The sequence below is a fragment of the Notechis scutatus genome, chromosome 2 (genome assembly GCF_049901735.1).
Source record: "Notechis scutatus isolate UNSWTSFEM ecotype Mainland chromosome 2, rNotScu1.2, whole genome shotgun sequence".
Classification (NCBI taxonomy): Eukaryota; Metazoa; Chordata; class Lepidosauria; order Squamata; family Elapidae; genus Notechis; species Notechis scutatus.
The window spans coordinates 70,383,132-70,403,471 of record NC_142010.1 but is presented as its reverse complement, the minus strand read 5'-3'; the positions used below and the strand labels follow the sequence as shown (position 1 = coordinate 70,403,471).

Below are 20,340 nucleotides of genomic sequence, written 5' to 3'. Positions count from 1 at the left end.
ATGAAGCAAAGTTTTTTTTTTGGTGTTGGTTCAATAAGACAGGACAAAAAACAATCTGTGCTTCTTTTGTTATGACAAGAATGTCCTTTGTAAGAGGGCTTTCACTGAGATGTCTAGGAGCGTTTCCCAAATGCTGAACTGAAGTGCTCTTACACTTCATCCTTGAATTGGCAGAAAGCTACATCAACTTGAAACTGTCTAATTCTATTGCCCATCCTTATTCTGTCTGGAGGTGTCTGTTCCCAGTCATTTTAATTGCTTGAGTTCCCCCAAGGCAATAGATGGTAAAACATAAGAAATTAGCCCTGTTCTTGGAGTACCAAAAAACTCAGTAGTTTTAACACCAGAAAGCTGAAGACAACTTTACCCCATTTCAAAATACTCAAATGCAGAGGACATGGTGAAGGCAAAGAAGGAAGATGCTAGGACATGTCTGAACTATGGTTGGGCAAGTGAGGAAAAGCAACAAAGTGTCTGTCCCTTTCCTACCTGGGTTTTACCCCAGCATCTCATAACATTGATAAGTAGTTTTATGACAATTTTATGACATAAAAATTATAACACATTTTATGACAAAAGAAAATGCTGTATTTCCCAAGGTCAACTCCTAATGCTTGATTGCACTATGCCAGTGGTGGCCAACCTTTTCGGCATTGAGGGCTGAAACGGGAGTGCACGCACATGCGCCAGAAACGAGAAGCTCCCTGATGCGCACCATGGGAGCGCTGGAAACCAGAAGATTAGCTTCCCACCATATGTATGCACACCAACCACCTGGTCTTTTGGTTCCTAACACGCATGTGCACGTGAAGACCAGCTGGCTGGCCCACGCATGCACTCTGGGTAGCTGCTCTTCTAGTTTCCGGCACTCTTTTTTTTTAAAAAAAACCAATTTTATTGATTTTCTACAAACAAACAAGACAAACAAAACATCAAAACATCGACTCTCTTATGTACATACAGTGTGGGTTGGTTCATCAGTTTTGTGCATTCATTTCATAGTCTCAATTGCAGTTACATTACATAACAACTCATATTGTCAATCCAAACTCATATATCCTAATATCACTATTAATAAATCATTTGACTATACTTTTAATCATTCATATTTTATGAGAGAACAAAACTTTAAGCCGTTTATTCTATAACAAATCATATAGTCATACCAAATCTATCCTAAAACACTTTATAGATATAATGTCAAATAACATAGGCAAAAGAAAAGATAAAAGTATTCCTTGCTATCTAACTTTCTAAATATTCTATTATCGTATTTTGTCATCTAACCACTGATAAAAAGATCCCAAATTTCATAAAATTGTTTATCCTCTTGCTCTCTAATTTCAAATGTCAATCTACTCATCTCAGCACATTCCAACATTTTCTTAATAATTTCTTCCTGTGATGGTGTTTTCTCATTCTTCCAGTTTTTAGCAAATACAATCCTAGCCGCTGTTAACACATTTACAATCAGATATTTCAAATCTTTACTATATGTATCTGGTAAGATTCCCAATAAAAGAACTCCGGTTTCAAATCTATACGTTTTTTGTCATTTTTCCCAACCACATGCGAATTTTAGTCCAATATTTTTTAGCGTTCTCACAAGTCCACCACATATGGTAATATGAGCCAGGTATCTGATGACAGTTTCCGGCACTCTTGCTTGCATGCAGACCAGCTGGCCAGTGTGCATGCGCGTGCCAGAATTCAGAAGAGCAACAGGCAATGGCTGGCATGCCTGGAGAGATGACGGTGTGCTACTTCCAGCACGCGTGGCATAGGTTCACCATCACAGCCAGTGGTGGGATTCAAAACTTTTACCACTGGTTCGGTGGGCGTGCCTTGATGGGCGTGGCTTGATGGACGTGCTTTGCACGCCTACACACACTTTGTGTGCATGCGTGGGCCAAACACACACTTTGCGCAGGCGCAGAGGCGTTCCAACTCACCTCCTGCAAGCCTGCACTCTCCCGCTTGCTTCAGCAGCTGCCGCGCAACACTCTGCTGTGCCGCCAAAGCAGCTGCACTTCAAAAGCAGGGAATAAAGGTGAGTATTGGAGCCCAGGCAGGCGGGTAGGCCCAACAGCAGAGTGGCGGAGAGAAGAACCAATTCAGTCTCTGCTGCTGATTGCCGCTACTGGCTCGGCAGAACCGGGCCAAACCAGTAGCATAGCACCACTGATCATAGCACTATCCAATATGGGCTACTTCCATGACTGATACATCTCTGAATGGCTCCCTGAATTTTAAATAACATTTCCAGTGAAGGCAGTGTATTAAAAGCTCTGCCATTGTTGGAGGCACTGAGGAATGTGGTAAGGAAATATCTTGAAATGATGACCCAATGGGTCATGGTGTCAGCTGGTGCTCCATTCGAAATCCAAGAAAGAAACACTTAGACTCCATTAATTAGAGAAAAGATATATTTTACTGGAAGTCAAGTGGTAGCAACAAAAGAATTCTGAATCTGAGAAAATAGGCGCGTAAATCACATATACAAAGTGATGGCAATGTTCCCACCCCCAATAGTTCAAATGGTTCTTCCAATTAAAAGTTGTGGATGTCATCATGTGGACATCTTCAGGTGGTGATGAGGCTTCTGCCCGTTGACCTTGGCAGCTGCGCAGAGAAGAGAAAGCTAAGCAAGAAATAGAAACCTAAGCAAGAATGTGCTCCCCCCCTCCTCAATTTATACAGTAGTTTGCAACACCTCCAGCTCACTTCCCATGCTTTTCCCCCCTCCTCCCCCCGTTACTTATGACAGCCGAAAGATGAAAAGCAAAGGAAGAAAATCTTGAAGGCTGACACATGGATTGTCTAGTACAGGGATCTTCAACCCCTGGGCCGCTGCCCACTAGTGGGCTATGAGCTGTTTGGAACCAGACCACAGAAGTCGTGGTTGAGCAAGCATGCATGCACAGACATTCCCATTTGCACAAGAAGCGGGCGAGCACGTTGACTGGCATGGCAGGGCTTCTGGTTTGAGTAGGGGATGAGAAGGCCAAGGTCCCTTCCAATCCTACTGTATGGTCCCATGTTGTACGTTCTACCTCCCGGAAGACCTGGACTTGCCTGGACAAGCAAGGGAGAGAGGTGGGTTTTAACAGATGGTTAAACCTGAGAGTCTACCATCTGGCAAAAACTTCCAACCATCACATAAGTGGTATACAGGCAGTCCTCGACTTACAACAGTTGACTAAGTGGCTGTTCAAAGTTACGACAACACTAAAAAAGTGAGTTCTTCGGAGATACAACCTTGGAAGCATCCCCATGATCATGTGATCAAAATTCAGACACCCGGCCAGTGGTTCATACTTATGACCATTGCTAGGTCCCAAGGTCATGTGATTCCCTCCTCGGCAACCTCCTGACAAGCAAAGTCAACAGGGTAGCCAGGCTCACCAGTGTGGCAAGCAAAGTCATAAAATGGGGCGAAACTCGCTCAACTTAAATGTTTCACGCAACAGCAGAAAATTTGGGCTCCATTTGTGGTCGCCAGTCGAGGAGTTACCCATATACCGCGTGGAAGGGTATCATCCCTTCCCCACACACCCCCACCCCGAAAAGAGAAGAGCAACAAAACCTTAGTGTTAACATGTTCTGCACCCATGAACCCAGGGCATTACACATAGCAAGACAGAGCAGAGAGCTATATGGGTGGGGACGGGGGAGGAGAGGAGAAACCGCAGGAGTTCTGCTTGCCTGAGCTTATTAAGAACCCCAGAAGCGGCGCAGTCGGAGCAATTCAAATGCTTGTCCGTTTAAGATGAACATTTTGGTTATTCTGGCCCCCCGGGACAAGGAGGAGGAAGGCTGCGACCAAAGAACACTGCGGAGGGACTTGTGTTGAAGCAGCAACGGGTGATTTCCAATCACACCCAGCGGGAATTGTGTTGCTACAAGCGACGTTCTGCACAAACAGACCGAGGATCGGTTCCAAATGCAGACCAAAGCTCCGGCAGGCTCCCTCTTCCAATCTTCTGAAGAAGTGAATCTTAATTTCGTCCCGGATTCTCTGCCCCACCACCCGCTCTCCCCTCTTTTTTTTTTTTTTTTTTGGCGCCGCCCTTCTTCCGCCCCCACCGATATTTTCCTCCTTCCGCCTCCCACCCACGTGTGTGGCTGGCAGCCCCCCTCTTTCTTCCCACCCCTCCGACCCCCATCCCGCATGATCCAACCCCTGGCTGCGATTCCTCCGGTGCCGGAGACGCCGTGTCTCTAGCGGTTAGTGACACAAGCGCTTCAGCATCCTTCGCTAGGCCTGGGACAGACGCTGCCAAGCCCTCTCACCAGCTTGCGGCCTAGGCACATCCGCCAGAGACGCTCGCCCCTCCCTTCCCTCCCCTCCCCACGGGGCTCCGCGGTGGGACCAGGCAGCAGGAAGGAGCCGGAAAAAGATAAAGAGGGCTGTGCGGGGGCTGTGCAGTACGTGTCTGCAGGCGCGCGCGGGCGCGGGATGGTTCGTGTTCCGCTGCCAGCCTGCACAATTTCCTGGGGACGAGACGTCTCCTGCAACCAGTCTGCTTTTGAAGAAATGTGCGGAGAAGGGCTCTTTCGTCCAGGCCGCGTTATATACCTCTCCAGCCCACCGGATGAGGCCAACCGTAGTTCAGTCTTGCCAGGTTGCCGGGCGGATAAGGTGGCAGTAGAAGAGCCGTGGCTATGCCACCTTGAGCTTGAAGGAAAAGGGAATTTAAATAAAAGAGACTGGGGATATAAAATACCTGAGCTTGAAGGAAAAGGGAATTTAAGTAAAAAGACTGGGGATATAAAATACCTGAGCTCGAAGGAAAAGGGAATTTGAATAAAAGAAACTGGGGATATAAAATCCCTGAGCTTGAAGGAAAAGGGAATTTAAGTAAAAAGACTGGGGATATAAAATACCTGAGCTCGAAGGAAAAGGGAATTTGAATAAAAGAAACGGGGGATATAAAATCCCTGAGCTTGAAGGAAAAGGGAATGAATAAAAGAGACGGGGGATATAAAATCCCTGAGCTTGAAGGAAAAGGGAATTTGAATAAAAGAGACTGGGGATATGACATCCATTCGGTAGAATAATAAAATACATCTTTCTAAAAGAGTTAACCTGGAAAAATTACAAAAATCTTTGCCTGGTCCCGGTAAAGCCATTCTTAATAAACTATACAGACTGGTTTTCCATAGGCTAAGAAGCTGCAAGTAGTAGAGAGGAGGGGCAGTTTCACATGTGTTTTACCAGTTAATTGGATCTCACTTCAATTTTCTGGAGCCATGCAACACTCTGAATTGCAAAACTGCGTAGCCTGAGTTCACACAGCATGTTAGGCTGAAATGTGATTAAACAGCTCATGGGTCAATGTGCTGTGTGAATGCAATCTTTGTTTGAGCAGTTACTCTCCAGTGCTTAGTTCACTCATCCCTGTGGTGATGTGGAGAACCATCTCTGCAAAGAGGAGCTTACAGTACTGGCAGGCTTACGAAGGAGCAGAAGATCCTTTCAGGTTTCCTGGGCCATGCAGGCTTCCAAGGGAAACGACCTTTTTAATTGTGCTCAGAAGCTGATCCATAGCTCCTAAAACAGTCTGTGCACTTCCAATCTAGATTGGCTTTAAAGCCGGTCTCATTAGCAGTCTAGTGCATCATTCTGTCACTGTATTTTCCAATTCAAAATAGTCCATACAGTGGATCACCGTGACCAAAACAATGGTTCTCAACCTTGGCAACTTAAGGATGTGTGGACCTCAACTCCCAGAATTCTGAGAATTAAAGTCCGCACATCTTTTAAGTTGCTACGGTTAGAAACTCTGGACCAAACCACCTCTGTCCAGGAAGGACCACAGCCTCAGAGGGGGTAACCCAAGACACTTTCAGCAGCTAAGCTTAAATGTATGAGTTTCCTCAGAATTGAAATACAATCCATACAACCCCATATAGATCACAACTCTCCTAAACTGAAAAAAATGCCCTGGCTTCCAAAACGCTACCTCTGTTTTGTGAGGATTGTTCCATCCTGTTTCCAGATCCTCGTCCAGTTTGTAACCGGCAGGGTCTGGATTCGCCTCTTCCAACTCTATGATTCTAGTAATCCTAGAAATTTATCTGGTCTCTTCTAAGGTCTTGAATGATATAAGCCTTGCTTCTTTGAATGTATAGAAGCATTACTGGGAAGGGATGTGTAAAATGGGCAGTATTTCATCCTCTCTTCCTGGATCTTATCACTCAGCAGCATTCTGTGTTTTGCATTCAAGTCTAAAGCTGCAAAACCTTCTTGTTGGCAGGATCTGAAACGACTGGATTTTACCCCTGTACTCATGACTTCCTATTCTAAATGTTGTCACGACTCATCCAGCAGTTTCATGTAGATGTAAAGCACAGAATGCAGTTCTGTGGGAATCCTATAGCAATGCAGTAAGGCTGAACAGAAGCCACTTAGCTCAGTTTATGAATTTAGAGATCCCATAGCTGGATTAAGCCAAAATCACACAAGCCCCATTTTTATACTTAGTCCCACTGGTGAGTTCAATCAAACCATGGTCAATCTAAATCTGTGCAAATATGGCAAATAAAACAGTGTTCCCACTCATCAATCCAGAGAGCCAGTGCACGTAATGGCTAATTGGAGCACAAGCTACTGATTTTTTTTAAGGTAATTAACCAGATTTCATTGGCTCTGGGATTGTCTTAGTTTAGGGCAACCAAGGCAATGTTCCACTTCTGCGATTTGTTCCACCAAAGCTTATATAAAAAGGGTGGTAAAGGTTTACAGTTGCTGTTGCCATAAAATCAAATTATCTTAATTTTAACTAATTGCCCCTTAGCTAAAGCCATCATACTTGAGCATAGATGAAGTTCCAATATGCTTCTGAGACTGTTCAGATCACTTAATGCATATCTGCATTATTCAATAACCTGGAAAAATGTTTATTTTCTTCTCCCTTTCCCCCTTTGTTTGTTAGTCTTAAATCCAAATAAACAAGACCTTGTCTGTAATTTCTTGAAATGTAATACCTAGTACAAGCAGTTATTATTTATCTTGCTCTATTTTTAGATCTGTTTTTTTTTTCCTAGTAGCAGAATACAAAAAGAAACAACATGTATTATTCATATGTGCAAAGGTAATTTGAGAAATTTGTGGACAGAGGTGTGAAAAGTTTAGTTGGATTTTGTAGGGTGGGGGAGCTGAGAAAAAAAAGAAGTGCTGTATAATCACATTCTGCATTACAGGGAGGAAACTAGGAGGTACAGCCTAGATATCAGTGCCTCTTCCAAACTAGAAATTATTTGGAAAGATGGAGTGGAGTGCTTGGTATTTGGGCAGGAGGCAGAGCTTAGAATGACAGCAGGTATTTCATTTGAAGTGTGGGGCTAACCCTTTGTACGTGGGGGAGAGCCAAGAGCAGAAGGGGGGAGCTGTAGTGCACAATTCTTTGTTGTGCTCGGCTACGGTTGGGGCATGGAAAGGGGCTGTGGGCAGAGGGATGTGGTGACACTGGTATGTGCCGAAAGCAGGGAGGCAGCAAGCTTGCCGGGCTGTATGAAGGGCTTTCTGTTTGGCTGCAGTTATGGGCTATAAATCAGGAGCAATGCCTCTGCCCTGGCCCCTCAGGAGGGAGGGAGGGAGGGGGAGATGAAAAAACCCACCTCCGAGGCCTGAGACTAAAGGAGTTAAGGAAGGACTAAGCTAGTTTGGCTGAGACCTTACCATGTTGGCAGGAATTAGGCTTCTCACCCAAGAGAGGAGCCTCTGTTTCAGGCTAGGGAGCACCCATGCAAGATTGGGGAACTGCATTCAGAGGGAGTAGGGTACAGACTAAGAGAATCTGCTGGAGAAATTGCCCCAGATTGGCAGCCGAAGATAAATGCATTCTTCTGCAAATTCCTGCGAATTAGGCTGCTGTTAAAATCTTGAGCGGGGACCAATTAAAAAGTGGCAACCACGGGTAATTGGCAAAAGGAGATAAATCAAATAATGGTTCAAAATATGTCCAAGAGAATGGACATTATACTCTCTTACTCCTTTCGCATCCTTAACTGTAGAAGCTAGGCTCTGCAATATGACGTTCACTTTCTTAAAAGCCTCTTTTTAGCCTTCCTGACTAGGTGCACAGCGTGACTGGTTTCAGCCATAACATGGCTTGCTTGTAAATAGCTTCATGGTTCGTGAAAATGCAACCATCATTTTATTCAATTCAGTTTCTCAACCTGGCCAGCTTTAAGATGTGTGGACTTCAACTTGCAGGACTGGAAAATGTTGAGCATGGAACGGATCATCCAACAAGTCAACCCGGAGTTTTCATTCAGGCTACAAGTGACCAGGTTCAAATTATCCTTCTTTAGACATTATGTGAAGAGGTCACTCTCTGGGGAAGTATATAATACTGGGAAGGTAGAAGAGAAGATGATGACAGGCAGCAAGGCGGATGGATTTGGTTTCACTGGTGATGGGGCCGCCATTGGAAATGCTGAAGGACCAGGTTAAGGGCAGGTCAACATCTTAATTTTAGCTTTTTCTGCAAATAGTAATTCCTGGCAATGGATATGTATTGCTTGCTAATATGTAGCCATGCATGTATTAACATTTCTTCATCTGCTTTCCCACCTTTAAACATCTATCAATACACATTCAATTATTTTGTCTGTTTTTTATTATTTATGTGTAACTTGAAAATTGTTGACTCTATTTCCTCATTAAACAAAAATACCATAAGCTTTAATGTACTAATTTTCAGATCCCTACCCTTGGTTGCATTGTACACTGTACCTAAAACTCATTGCAAACAAAAGTGCAAACACATTTGCATCCCTGATCAATGCATAATTCTAGCATCATCACAAGCATTCCTCATGCATTTATGCATAAACAACCAAGAGCACCTTATTCCTCCCTACCTTTACTCACTTGAACCAGTCGTTAAAAATTCATATACTCTCAAGTGTTTTATAAGCAGTGGCCCCCCAACTTTTTGGGCACCAGAGACCAGTTCTGTGGAGAGAGGTTTTTCCATGGTACGTGGTTTTGTGTGCTGCCTGCTTTCTGCAGATGGGGTTTTGCTTGTTTGTGCGTCCCAATTTCTGGCATGCCGCAGACCAGTGCCAGTCCATGGACCGGGGGCTGCGGACCCCTGTTTTATAGTATACCATTTTTAATTATATTTAGCAACACTACCTTTCATTCTAAATTTAAAGGAAACATTTCAGAATGGAAACCTATTTATTCAAACCTGCTAAATTTTGCAGAAACCAGCAGTTAAATGCTTTTTATAATGTGGAAGAGGCCGCTTGCTATTGTTTGCGGATCGGAGTGCAAACAGCCTAGAAACGGAGGCTGATAAAATGCCAACAACTTCGAAGGCATTTCATTTGTTTCATCCATCTTTTGATTGCAAGGGTATGTCTCTGGTGGATTATGCAACTTAAGTGCAGGGAAGAACAGCCTAACAATCATATTAATGGAGCATGATATTCAGTTCTTACTTATCCCTTACAAATCCTTAACTAAGGGAGACTCAAATCATACAATGGGATTTACCCCTTTCAGTTTCTGATGCCTCTAAAAACTGGTCTACAGGAACCCAATAAAAAATCCTCTTGTCACAAAAAGAAATCTCAGTACGGCAGGGAACCCAGAGGGCCCAATGAATCAGATGCTAACTCTAAAACTAGATTTGTACAATGTGGTTAAATTGAGGCTACATGGGAACCCAGCTGTTGTTTTAGAATGCTGCTTGAACCAAAGCATGATCAGTAGTCAAAAGATACATTACAGTACAGCCCTGTATTCACTTGAAAACATAGAAATGGGGTTTAGCTAATCCAGGTTTAGGGTATAGTACATAGTGGAAAACCCAACCTACAAGTAGCATGTTTCAGAGTTGACTGACCTAAAGTTCACCCGTTTCACTCCCAGATGGAGCCCACCTCCCTCCTTACAAGCCAAGTCTTTCTATCCCAGCAGAGTCGTCGCAACCTATCTAAGGACAGGGCAAGAGGTGCAAGAATGGCCATCAAAGACTTCGATCACTCTCTCTGCTGCAATGGCAGCTGGAGCCCCCGCCACCATCATCACAGCAGCAGCAATCCAGGAAAAAAGGAAAAAAGGAAAAGAAAAGAGGAAAGCAACCCCGATTCCCCTGGCGGCCCTCTTCTCTCCCACCCTTGAGCTCAGCCACAGGCGCCTGGCTCTGACTCCAAACAAATGATTAGAAAGCTGGTTATAATTGGATGGGGAGGGGAGGAGGGGCACGCCTGATGAGAGCCACTTGGATCCAGGATGGGAGAGAGACAAGCAGGGCTGCTGGCAGCTCCTTGCAGGGAGACTCTGATCCTCCTTCAGGCAGAAACTGCAAGCCAGCCACAGGCTGACAGAACAGGCAATTGTAATGGAAAGATGCTGGCTTGTGTTTTGGCTTCCTGGAGCAAATATCTGTGCTCCCTTCCTTTCCACTCCTGAATTGGGAGCAGCAGTAGTATTACAGGCCCCAATTATCCTTTGGAAGAGAAGGACTTGGCCGCTGGTGCCCCGCAGTTAAACAGTGAAGTTTACAAACTGTAACATGCAAGGGAACAGAGGCAGCTGGTTTGATGGAGAGACGCTTTCAGCCCAAAGAGATTGTGCGGTTATTCCATCCTGTTTTCTTCAATGGATGGGGGGAAATCTTAATTTTGAAGCACCTCCGAGGTCCACCGAAAAGCCAAATCCATCCGCTGATGCTATTGAGTTGTCCACAGTAATGAAGGACCCACAGTAATTGAGCTTACCTTAAAACAAGTTCAAATTGGCTGAAACTCACCTCATAATATCAAGGGCCACGGTGGTTCGGCCAGTGAGGTCACTGTGTGGAAAGAGCTGGGACGTTTTTCTGGAGCAGAACAATTGGAGGTTAGATTTGGGGGAGCTGTGCAGTGTTTTATCTCAAAGGTGCTTTTTCAAAAGGCAACTGGACTGTTTTTTGTTTTTTCCCCTTGAGCCTCTCGTCCCAAGAAGCTTCATCAGTTGTGATGGTGAGGAGATGGAAGGATAGCACCTGGATGACTGAGAATCTGCAGAGACATGCAGTGTTTTTGTTTCAAAGGCAAAATGGTGTAATGTTGAGATGCAACTTTTCTCCTTGACATTGTCATGCCTTTCCCTATCACTGTGCACCTGCCCTTCACATCTGTTGTACAAGCCCAGATAGCCTGACTATGTTGGAGCCAGGAAGAAAGATCCTTTAGTTTATTTTACCATCTGAAGAGTCTGATTCATATATGTTACAGAAGGAGAGGCATTAAGATCCCTTTTAGAAATGGGCATGGAGAAAGCTTGATCTGGGGCATGTGAACCTGCCTTATGCTAAACACCACAGCATTTCTCAACCTTGATGAGTTGAAGATGGGTGGCCTTCAACTCCCAGAATCCCCCAGCCAGCCAATCTTCAAGTCACCAAGGTTGAGAAACACTGCTATATCAGATCAGAACATTGGTCCATCTAGCTCGAGTGTTTATGCTTCATCAGAATTCTTCAGATAGGATCTTTCCCCATCCTACTGGGAAATGTCAGAAACTTTTGTACATATAAGATATCCTCTCTCTAATTATGTTTTATCCCCTTTCCCAGTTCCTCAAAAATAATAAGCTTGCTCTCTTTAGAAATAGAACGGGCACTTGGGAGGTCTTAACCTAAGATCACAAATAGGGTCAGGGAGTTTTGTAAGATTGTTTACAGTAGGAAGAAGACACTAGGCCCTGCCAAAGGGATGGACACTGAGGGAACAGCAATACTTCTCTGTGTGTCATGTTTGACTGTTAGCTTATCTGAGGCAGTCTTTAACACTCATCAGAGAAAGCAAACAACACAAAATTATCATACAAAAAGGACTCCATGAAAGTCAGCAGAATTAAACCTTCGAGGAAGGTATAGCATAGGAAGAGCAGAAGAATCAGGAAATGCCCCTAGAGGAATAAAATATCCAGTGAGAGAAGTGAATATTTGACAGCACCTGGCAAGTGTCGATGGAGATTCTGGATATGAATCATGAACTCCAATAGCCTGAAGTATCATAACAACCTCTCCAATGGACAAGGTTCTCAACTCCATGGGGAAAACATTGAGGAGGGGTGGGGAAAGAGGGCAGTTATATGAACGGTATTATCACAAAACAGAACTGTAAACAACTTATGATAACAAAGATAATTCCATTTTCCTGATGTACATATTCAAGATATGATAGAAAGATTATCATGGCTCATTAAACTAATTGATTTCTATTCATTCCTGCTTACTCAGTCAGGAGCAAATGAAACTGCTAGAAGAGAATAAACGCTTCAAAAGCTTACAAGTAGGGTAACTCTAAAGTCCTAAATGGGAAGGTAAAGGAACTGGGGGTGCAACTAATGTCTCCAACTATCCTCCCAGTGGATGATAAAGGGGCAAGTAGGACAAATAGGAACCTGGCAGTGAACAAGTGACTAAGAAGGTGATGGAATCAGGAAAGATTTAGATTCTTACACCATGGTGCTGAAAGATAAAACAAGCTGAAGTTGAATGGAATAGACTGAAAAGGGAAATTCTGGAACCCTGGGCCCAAATAATCTTTATGTAGAAGAAAAACGGGCAAAGCTTTAAGAAGCCTTTAGTAGCAAACTCAGTGAGAAGCTTTGGAGTAAAAAGGGAGGTGCAGATATTGTAAACCAAAGCAGGACCTTGTAAATAAGGAAGAACGCAAATTGGAATTGGGAAAAATAGCCTGTGAATAAGGTGAGGAAAAGGTACAATAAGAAAGGTTTGCAAGGTAAAAGAACAGTAAAGGAGATTGTAGGTCTGCTGTGCATAGCAGCTGGGAACATAATGCAAAAGAAGAGAGAAAGCAAAATTGCCTATTATCTTGGTAGCATCTCTTCTCTCAGAAGAGGAATGTATGTATTCCTAAATATGATTAAGGAATGATCTAGGAATGTTAAAAATAAGAAGCCATCTTGCTACTCTAAGTGAATTCACATCTCCAGAGTACAATGAATCCCAAAGTGTTGAAGGAGCTGGCAGATATCAGAATTGCTGTGATCTTTGAATATTTCTGGAGAATTCCTGGACATGGGTAAGAGTTCGGAGGAGAGTTACCAAAATGATAGAAGGTCTGGAAATCAAGTCCTATGGATGCTAAACATGCTTAGCTTGCCACAGGGAGGTCTAAGGAAAGCTGTGATAGCAAATATATAAAAAGGCTGTTTTATTCTAAGGTAAGTCTATTCTCTGTTGAAAATGAGAGCAGGTTATAAGGACTAACAAATAGAAATTAGAAATAACATTTAGAGATGAAATATATGGCGGGGGGTGTTCCTCAAAGTACAGTTTCTAAGTACTTAGATGCCAATTTGTGGTGATTTTGAAATGTCCTTGGATGGCTATTTCTTAAGAATGTTTTGATGGATTTATGTAGTGATCATGGAGTTGGACAAACTGGCTTTCTAAGATCCCTTCCTGCTCCTATATACTATGATGCTAAGCTACTGATTTCAATGGACCCTGCGCTCCTATGTTTATATGCAAATTGTGGTAGTCTTAAAACTTTTGTTTTCAGCATCTGTTAAAATTAGGTTCCACAATAACACGTAGGAACAATTGGTGGGAGAGAAAAAGAAGTTAGGAATATTCCAGTTGGTCATCTAATTCAGAACCTACAGATTCATCCAAGTGACCACAGCCAACATCTAATATTACTTAATTGTATTTTTGTTCTGAAGACTGATGCGTAGCTAAAGCCTACATGTATTTTAATGATGAGTCAGTCCAATTATAGGCCATGGGCACAGTCTCCCACGCTGAATGCTTGTTCAGCATTTCTCTTTAAAAAGAGACACTGAGAAAATTCATCCCACAGCTTTCATTTCAAGAGGGGTGGCTTTTTTCCTGCTGCTGGAGAAAGTTACTCATCAAGTTTTCCCCTAAGTAAAGCTAGTAAGCTCCCATAGAAATATACAGATTGTTTTCTCTCTTTTCCACACAAACAGTGCTGCCTTTTCTTCTCTCCAAGTACATATAAAGACTTTGTGACCATCGAGCTTTCTATTTGGAAAAACCTACTCCGGAGAAGAGCCGACTGGAGCCAATGAATAGAGTAGACTGAGATTGGTGGGACTCAGTTAATGTTTAACAAAGTGGTGTGATTCGCCTTTTGTAGAGGATGGGTGCAGCTTGTCCTTTCTGTCCAAAGGCATTGTGCTTTGACCAGACCAGGAGGACAAGCTTTAACAAGCATCTACCCGGATCTGATCCACTTTATTCTCTCTTTGCAAGCAGGGCTTGGGGCTTAAGCAATGCATTCTGGGATTTCATTTTGTGGAGTAGGCAATCCTCTCTTCTAGGTCCTTTGTTCTCAGAGGCATTCGGAGGAAGACCTTTGGGGAAGAGGCAGCTCAGCCCGAGAAGAAAGGGATCATACCCAGTGTTATGTATGGAGCTCCTGCAGGACTGAGAACAATTCCAAGGCATCCTTTTTTCTGTGGGCCCTTTCCAAACCTACTGTTATTCTAGCTGGACAGCACAGCTGGTGGCAGGCTAGGCCTCGCATAGCTCTCTTGAGCAGCCCACTGCCTTCTAAGTCCTACAAACTTCAGAAGCCAGCCAGCCAGCTTTGAGCATTGAGGTGCTTCCCACTCTCCCCCCATTCTGACCCCATCCACTGGCCCAAGCAGCTGCCTGCCCTTTGCTCTGCTGAGGTCAGAGTGCTGACTTAGGGCAATGACTGGCACATCTGCTGCTTTCTGCACAGACCAAAAGGGTTTTTTTTTTTAAGTAGGGGAAACACAAAATCAACCAATGATGCTGTTTTGGGTCCTCTAACACTAGTTTTGGTTACAGTTCCGCAGACAGAACAAGGGAAACATTAGCTGCAGTCAATTTACATCTTCCTCTGTTTTTCCCCAATGTTTTGGGAACCAGGTAGTTCAGTGCAAAGGGGCTATGTTGCTTTCAGCTTCCAATTCCTTGTTTTCTGATGTTTCACTGTCCTGATTCCAGGTTTGAAACAGCTGTTGACATAAGATGGAGGCTGTTCACTCACAGGTTGGTAAGCTCAGTGTTGTACCATGATGACATCACAATGCATGAAAATAATTTTGTGTTCTAGGATAGTGCTTGTCAGTAGCAACAAAGTTGCTCATTAAACACTTATGTTCAGCAAGGATCAGTATATGGGAGATTTGGGTTGAGATTTGGGATGAAGAGAACTCTGTATTTTATTGTTTTCTGATTGTTTGTCAACTTTTTCTAATAGGAAAACAATGGTAGGATGGCTTCAGCATGGTATCTATCCCCAGTAGTTATTCTAGAGCCTTCCTCTATGATGATGATGATGATGAGAAAGGAAGGAAGGAAGGGGTTATTGCAATAATTACTAGACTACAGAGCAAATGCCTTCTCATACTAATCAAAATGTTTATAACAATGCACCCAATATCCCTATCAAGACATAGGAGCTAGCATGTGATAGAATCAGAGGAGAGAACAACAGTTTTACCTTTAACAGTGCAGTGTCTGAGAATGTATCTGTGATTTTAGAATTTGCTCTTGGAATGGTGCTGATGAAAACATAAATTGCACTAAGAAAGTTTCCCATTCAAGTTTTATGGATCCTAACTTATACTGATGGACTTCCACTGAAAAGCAAGGGCTGCATGATATATTACCAACAAATTTAAACATATTTAAAGTTGGGATTATTTTAAAATTACAAAGCAGTCTCAGGAAATGACATGATTACTGAAAAAAATAATAATGGCTTGGGGGAAGTACCTTTTTATCCCATTTCCCAGATGTTCATTATTCAAAACCCTATTCATTATCTTCCCCTCCACACCTACGCACACATACAGTCAAGCATACACACTTGTAACTGCACACTTGTAAATTCACATATTCCAGGTATGTATTTGTTGTCAAAACAAGTTAAGAAGTCTTGCTTCTCCACTCAAAACCACAACTTCCTGAGGCAGCTGGCTTTAATTTAAAAAAATAATAATCACTGGACAACATACTTCAGAAACACAGAGAAAATTCTGTTCCCAGCAGGAGGCTTGCATTGGCTCAATAGTTCTGCCGAATGGCTCCACTTTGTCCCCTCTCCTCCCTCCCCAATTGGGGGAATCCATTTTTTTAAACAGAACTACTGAAGGACTACCAATTAAACCTCATTCCTATTGGATTATCCATTGGGCCCCGCATTCCATCACATTCCATCACATGCTCTACATCCTCATCTCCAAGGGATCAATAATACAAGTGGGAAAGGTCTTAAACAGCTCTTCTGTGCAGGCTTCTCTGGCCTTTGCCTTCCCTTCCTATCTCCCCCTTCTTCCAGTTGCCCCCCTCCCCCTGCTAGCTGTTTACTCTGAGCCATCCAAATCAAACAAATTCCACCCTGCTTAAGGTGTTCTCCTCCCACAGCCCCTCAGCAAACACCACAGCATGGTTATTCCTCTTGTGTTCCCTGCTTAGTAGAGAGACCTACAGCAACTCAAACCAGCTTTGTTTGGCTTTTCAGGACAAGCCACTGGGAAGGACCAGGCCTTCATGGTTGGCTTCACCAAGTTTCAGAAGTAACACACCAGGGAAAATGAGAACATTATTAGTTGTTAACTCCAACTCTCTCCAGGGTCCCCAAGCCTGAAGTCTGAGTTTTAACAACTGGATTGAATGTAAGTTGCAATGGTGCTTTTAAATGTGCAAAACTATTGCTGGATTCAAACATCACTTTAAAACTTAGCAATTATTCGGTGCTTATTAAAACATCAAAACCAGAGGTGGTATTCAGACCAGTCCTGGAAAACCAGTAGAGGAAATTTTGAGTAGTTTGGAGAACCAGCAAATACCACCTCTGACTAGCCCCGTCCCCATCTATTCTCTGCCTCCTGAGTCCTACCTGATCAGCTGGGTCTTTTTTTGTTGCCCTGCACAGGAGAACGGAGCTGGAAAGCAGGTTACTGGGATGGGGAAGGAATGGGATTTTGCAGTATCCTTCCCCTGCCACGTCCACCAAGCCACACGCATCAAGTCACGTCATGCCCACCATGCCATACTCGCAGAACCGGTAGTAAATTTGTTTGAATCCCACCACTGATCAAGACTACAACTCTCACCATCCCCTGTCATTGCTCTGACTGCAGTTCATAGAAGCTGTAGCCCAAAACAGATTTTGCAATGTATCATGCTAAGCCATATCATGCAATGAGATGCAGCCTCCTATAAAAGAGAATATATTGGGCTCTCCTGTTTTTTTGCTGTCAGCTCCAACAAAACTTCCTCATTTGCATGGTTTGATTACATCACGGTTGGGAAATGGAAGCACAGTCATTTCTCCTTCCTTGGTAACTCACAAAAAAAAGGAAAATAGCTGAAGAACATTCAAAGTATGGCTTTTGTGTGCATTCCTGTTCATTTAAAACTTCCTTGTATGTTGACGATAAAACAAGCTTGCCCTGAGATCCCAGGCAGATATTATCACCCTTGATTCCATCTGATCTAGGATACGAATGCTAGGAATCCTCACATCTATATATCTTCTCCACATTACTCATTCTGCTCATTCTACTAAGCAGCATGAGTTAGACCACAGCAGTAACATTGTGTTTGGTTTGGGGATGTCTTGCTTACTTGAGATTGTACCCCCCAATTAATGAGTATAATAATAAAGAATCTACTAAAAAAGGAAAGTATGAAAGAGCTACATATATTTAAAGCACATTACCTAAGAAGTACTTTTCTCCCATTGTACAATAATCACCCAAACTCTCTTCTGTTAGGAGGTTGTTGTTTAATTCCTAATGTAAGCATAACTTCAGAAGGCCAAAATGTTCAACACTCTTTTCCAACATGGCTGCCCTCCAGAGGTCTAACTCCTCTAATTCCCCAGCCAGCAGGGTTGTGATTGAGAATTGAGGGAGGACCAAGAGGAGAGGGAAGGTTGTCTTACAGCAGGGCTGTCAAACTCCTGGTCCACGAGCCAGATGCATCACATCCTGGCCATGGCCACACCCAGTTTAGCGAATGGATGGGGGGTAAGTCCCAGTTTGTCACGTGACACTGCCGTAACAACATGAGTTTGACACCCCTGTCTTACAGAAATCTCCAGAAAAGGTATCCCTGCTGCTGTTTTCTCACTCTCTGGTAAATTAGGCCATGGCAATAGATGGCAGTAGGAACATGCTCAGGGACAAAAATGCGGTATAAATAAACAAATGCACAGTGGAAAGAAGAGTGTGCACATATAACATGAAGAGAAATATTTAAATAATCATTGATATTTTTTTTAAAATTCAGTGGCAATTGATGAAAGGGCAAAGGTGTTTTCAATACTTACACACATGCTCTGGTCTCTTGGTTTTTTTTTGCCTTCATTATTCATGTGGTGTCGCCTTTGTCATAGCCCAACCCCTCAGGAAAACTGAGTAATGTCATCCTGAACTGACCTACTGTGAGACTAGTAGCATTTTCATCTTAAGCCAGGACATCCATTTGTCTGAAATGGTATAGGGTTTCCTACCTAGACAGGGGGTTGTACTAGAAGACCTCCAAGGTCCCTTCCAACTCTTCTCTTCTCTTCTCTTCTCTTCTCTTCTCTTCTATTCTATTCTATTCTATTCTATTCTATTCCTATTCCTATTCTTCTATTCCTATTCTATTCCTATTCCTATTCCTATTCCTTTTCTATTCCTATTCCTATTCCTATTCCTATTCTAGCCAAGAGTAGTTTCAAGGTATGTGAAATCTGTTAGGATAGGCCCTTCATTATTTGCAGGGAAGTGAAGGGACTGCCGGGGTTTGAAGCAGAGGCTGTGGAAGAAGCATGGGGACCGGCAATTAGGGACAGCAAACATGCTGACGTATCGTCTTCTACTGACCCAAGGATAGTTCAACTCTGTACGAGGAAGGACCAAAAGGCTTTGAAAAGAAAAGCCCGTGGGCCTCCTTAGGGGCTTCTCTTCTAGAAGAGAAGGGACCATAGCCCAGCGGTAAGGCATCTGTTTTCATGTAGAAAATCCCAACTGAGTTTGCAGCATTTCAAGGTAGGAAAGAAAACAGGTACCAAGTGATGCTAAATACTAACCTTCCGTCCCTGCAGAGCTGCCAGCTGCAGAAAGGGCCCCTATGGGCAAATAGCCTGACCAGCTATCATGTGATTTCCTGTCCTTCAACAAATAGGAAGATGTTCCTGCTGCCCCCCTCCTCTCCTCTCTCCTCTGGAAAGGAATGTGGGAGAGAAGAGCTAAATGTATTCTTCTGCTGTGTTGTATGTTGGATTCATTCAATGCAACACCCACATAGAGGCTGGCCTGTTTGTCTCTTAGCGGTCTGTGCAAACCTCATTGATCAGGGCTCATTCTGAAACTCAGGGTTGAGCAAATCTTGGCTTTGCGTGTCCCATAAACGGAGCCATAGCATCCTGGCACAGTATTTCATTCACCTTGGCACGAAGGCTCCAGGGCTGCTGCTATACTATTTCATATGTTCCAGAACAAATATGTAATTTATTCTTATTTACTGTTCCAGATTCCTGCTCTTACTACCTGCCCTGTTGATAGATTGGATAAGAGGAACATTCAGCATTAGATTTTAGGGAGACTGCCTGTCCCAAGTGATTGATTCCAGATAAGCTGGATTCAGCTCCCTTCATCCACTGTTGGCTAGGAATGATGTGTGCTGTCACCCAACCCAATCTAAATCTTCAAGCCCCATCCTGCTACTTTTAATAAAATGATGCCTTTTTCCTAGTCTGCAGAAAAGTGTAGTTAAAGGAGTCACCAGAAACAATTCATCCCCTCACACCTCCACTGATGTCATATATATGTATCTTGGATATGCAAAGGCATTTATAGAGGCAAGCAGGCAATAGTCTTGAATTTCAGTGATATCTCAAACAGGCCACTGTTTTTAGTAATTCAAGTTTTCCGGTCATCTAGAACATTTTTTTCTTTGTGGGTTCTAACCTCAAGCATCTATTAAGGACACAAAAATAATAGTCCACATTGAAAAGAATATTTGTGGATCTTAAAGTGGACAAACCTTTATGCATGAAGATATACGATACAGAGTAATCCAAAGTTTATTTTTAGGACCAGAAACATATAACCTTCAAGATGTTTAATTGTGGCCACTCATTCAGCTCTGTTTCAAATTTTAAGAGTTATTTGAACTTTTGACTTCCAAAACTTGTATTATAACTACTACTACACATAATCTTACTGGGGGAGAGCGCAAGATTAAATTCACATCCTGTGAACTTAGCTATGGTTTGCTCAGCCATGGTTTGTTGAATAAACCATAATTTATGTTAAATAATCAATTACAAGATAAGGTTCAATCAATAAGAGAAGTGAAAACCAAA

At 43.1% G+C, this 20,340-nt stretch overlaps 1 long non-coding RNA gene across 1 annotated transcript; it reads left to right on the top strand.

The window, feature by feature from the left end:
* The first annotated feature begins 14,231 nt into the window (after positions 1–14,231).
* LOC148132070 (uncharacterized) lies at positions 14,232–18,872 on the top strand. Its single transcript, XR_015747285.1, has 4 exons — positions 14,232–14,302; positions 14,979–15,023; positions 16,501–16,654; positions 18,754–18,872. It is a non-coding gene; the product is annotated as an uncharacterized LOC148132070 (long non-coding RNA).
* Positions 18,873–20,340: the final 1,468 nt, after the last annotated feature.